A 3,838-nucleotide genomic window follows, 5' to 3' on the forward strand; every position below is an offset into this window, starting at 1 on the left:
CTATGTGAATCAATATAATGACAACACCCTCGCTCAAAGTATTTTAAAAATAGACATACAAGTATACAGTAATCACTGTCTAGATAAGATATGAACAACGTGACATTATAGTATAGTACCGGTATTTAACTACAAATAGCAATTATTTCCTAATTGATCGTTTAAATTTAGTTAGAATAACCTAAGGCCGGACACATATTAGGGTGGGCCAGGCGCACCCCGGCCCTCCCTCAGCTATGTGCTAGCTTCCCCCCGCCCAAATAACAAACCTCATACATATACATTTACACATATGCACACAAATCTCAAGAGTTAAAGTCCAAATCTCTGTCATATTATAAATAATTATTTTCTTTTTACTTTACCCTTTTTATTAAAATAATCTAAAAAATAAAATATTTTCTTTTAATTATTATTAAATCATTAAATCGGTAATATAGTTTATCGGCATCGGAACTTGACGCTCGTTCCACGAAAACTTTTACGAAAACTTTTATCTGTTATTTCTAACTTTGGTTTCACATTTTAAATACACGAGTAAAATTGTTTTATATTTTTTTCATACATATATATTTTATTTACAAGCATTATAATAACTTATATAATAAATAATATGACAATAACAGGATTAAAATGGGACAATCTTCTAAAAACGGGATAAAAATCGTCCCATTTGAAGTTTGTCGGGACAACGGGATGAGATGATCAAAAAAAGGACAATTCCGTTTTAAACGGGACGTCTGGTCACCCTGGACTAATATTTTATTTAAACTTTATTTCATAAATAATTTAATAGAATGCATTTAAATATTATATATATATATATATATATTTGACTAGAGCAAAAGTATTATTTAATCATATATTGAATTAATTACAAACAAAACTTAATAATATGTATATAGCAAATTTCACAAAATAAAATATCACAATAATGATTGAAAAAAAAAACGAAAAATATAATTTGATCAATTATGCTTTTACATAATAGCTTGTATCGGTATAACTATTAACAAACAAGAAAGATCATTTATTTTAAAATTTAAAACATTAAACCGATTATTTCACAACCGCTGTCTTAAAATTAAAATTTATTAAACATTTTTTAAAAAGCAATCAGTGTTTTGGCAGTATACATACTTAAAGCCCAATATTTTAATGGCACATTACTAAATGGTATATATCGATAAACGATAGTGCTATAATGTGACAAAAATGAACGTTTTAGGACATTTAAAAACAAATGAACATATAGATATTGTATGTATATTAGATTTTTGATATTTATTGGTGTGTGTCAATTGGATTAGACACAAATGCAGGTTTTTGATTTTGTCCGTTGGGCATTATTTGCCGTGAAGTTTTTGACCTATAAACATTTCAAATGAATAATATGTACTTAAGTAGTCATATTATTTTATAACAACATACCGAATCTGACCAGCCAAAAGAGGATTTATAGCATACAACCATTCATATACTTCTTTATCTAGTAGTGTTTGCATTAAGTAACCTCTATGTTTAGTTACAACACTGAAAATAAAACAAAAAATATATGTTTATTTTTTTTTACATCACATAAGTTTCTTTCTCTTCTAATCTTATTTTTTCGTGTGATAAATTAAGTCTGGCGTAAGGAAAGTGGCGCTCCCATCGCTCAGGACTAGTTGCTGCAATAGCAACCTCCCTGGCCTTAGTTGACTGGGGAGGTCTGGTCCTCCAGGTTAGGGGTTAAGTGTAAGACTAACAACCCTACCTAATTAAAACTAATTTTATGATATCACAAATATCGAAGCCTCGGACAAGAGATCAAATAAAAGTGGCAGGATATTGTAGTGACGGCTAAAACTCTTAGGGAGTAGAATGGCCAGACAAAGAAGAAGAAGAAGAAGAATTTTATGAACTTTAAATTCTATTGTAAATTCAACAAATAACATGGCTATGGTTTCAGGTAATATTTTATAGGCTATCTTCCAATATGCGGTCTACCAATGTAATGTGTTCTACCTATAGCTGGGAATCCCCAGTCATTATTATTTACTATTACTATTATTAACTATTATTTACTCAAAATCGTTAAAAAAATGTGTGATACTAATGAAGACCTCAATCGTGACCTATCTCTTGTCGTTAACGGTCGTTTTATCGCTAGTTAACCGCATTAAAGTCACGTTCTTTTATCGTATTCTATTAAAGTATTTTAATTATGCCGTTGCCGGCTAGCGGCAACGACCGCCTTCTCGGGCAAAAACCTGGGCAGAATAAAATCAAATCTACTCTTGCTTCTTCTCATCACGCTGACTCTAATTTCAAGAATGTCACATACAAAAAGAACCATAATTCCTCAAACTCGAAACTCTTCAAGCACGCTCAACGATCAATTCTCACCGAATTTACAACATATTATTACTAATCATCCTGTTCTTAACATAATCAACATTTTAAACTTCCTACCCAAAAGAACTTTTCCCTTCCCAATGGCTCATTTTTGGAATATGTCCATAAAAGCCACTCGGTTAAAAAACTTCCAAACCAAAATAATGACCTCACATGGATAAATACCCTTTCAACCAATTTAACACAATCATTAATTAATGCTCTTCTTAATTCTCAAACACCTAGCTCTCTTCAAAATTTAATCGAATCTTCTCTTCTCGCTCTTTAAGCAATACCCGATTTCCCTACTATATCTCTACCCTAACTAATCTCAGTGTCAACTCATTCCATTTCCTTTCGTAGATTTTTACAACCAAATTCCAATTCCAAAATTAAACCTATGGACTTAATCAATTTTTTACAATGGAATGTCCGCAGTCTCCCAGCTCGATCTCCCTCTATTCAGAATCTCTTATCTGACTCAAAATGCTCCATAGCATTATTATCCGAGACCTGGCTTCTTCCTACCAGGAATTTTCAAATTCTACACTTCAATCTTTTTAGATCCGACGTCCTGACGGTTATGGTGGCTCTGCAATTGCAACACATGTCTCCTTAAATGTCTGCGAAATGTCAAACAATCTTTTCATAATCATAAAATAGATATTATTGGTATCGAAGTTTTGAACCTTAAAAATCTCCCCATCATCTCTTTCTGGTCATGCTACATCCCCAATGATTCCAATATACCCTTAACATTGTGGGAATCCTTATTCCAACTAACCAGCAACAACTGTTTCATCGTAGGCGATTTTAACGCCCACAATCCCGCGTGGGGTTCATCCTTCGCTTCTAGACGCGGGAACATGATCTACAATACCATCAATTCCTTAGGTCTTAATATTCTTAACACCGGTACTGCCACCCACTTAGGTAGGCCCAACTGCCCCAATTCTTCTATAGACATTTCTTTCTGTTCTCCTAACATAATGTGGTCCTCGTCCTGGTCGACCCTGTCTGAGCCACATGGTAGTGACCACTTCCCTATATTAATCTCACTATCTACAAACACCACCACTAATATTCCTAGAAATCTCACTCCAAATGACGTAACTTTCCCATCTGAACCCCAAGAATTCAATCTTAATAGAGCCGATTGGAATTTATTTTCCGACTTAATTAACCACAACATTACGCATTTTGATAACACACCGAGCCCAATCGAAGCTTACAATCAATTTACCCAAATAGTTATAGACTCTGCCAAACAATCCATCCAGCGTAAACACAAAAATAACAAACTCTATCCCCCCTCGCCTCCATGGTGGGACTCCACATGCACCCAATCTGTTAAAAGTCGTAATAAGCTATTCCAAACATACCGCCGCTCTGGTTCCATTCATGACTTTTACAGATATAGTAACTCTTGTTCGCATACAACTCGTTTACTTAAATTAAAGAA

At 33.5% G+C, this 3,838-nt stretch overlaps 1 long non-coding RNA gene across 1 annotated transcript; it reads right to left on the reverse strand.

The window, feature by feature from the left end:
* Positions 1-1,335: 1,335 nt before the first annotated feature.
* On the reverse strand, positions 1,336-2,095 carry LOC112680174. Its single transcript, XR_003148286.1, has 2 exons — positions 1,432-2,095; positions 1,336-1,369 (listed from the first exon to the last, which is right to left on the reverse strand). It is a non-coding gene; the product is annotated as an uncharacterized LOC112680174 (long non-coding RNA).
* Between the last annotated feature and the right edge of the window lie 1,743 nt (positions 2,096-3,838).

Source organism: Sipha flava, unplaced genomic scaffold (assembly GCF_003268045.1).
Source record: "Sipha flava isolate LNK unplaced genomic scaffold, YSA_version1 174_pilon_pilon, whole genome shotgun sequence".
NCBI classification, from domain to species: Eukaryota; Metazoa; Arthropoda; class Insecta; order Hemiptera; family Aphididae; genus Sipha; species Sipha flava.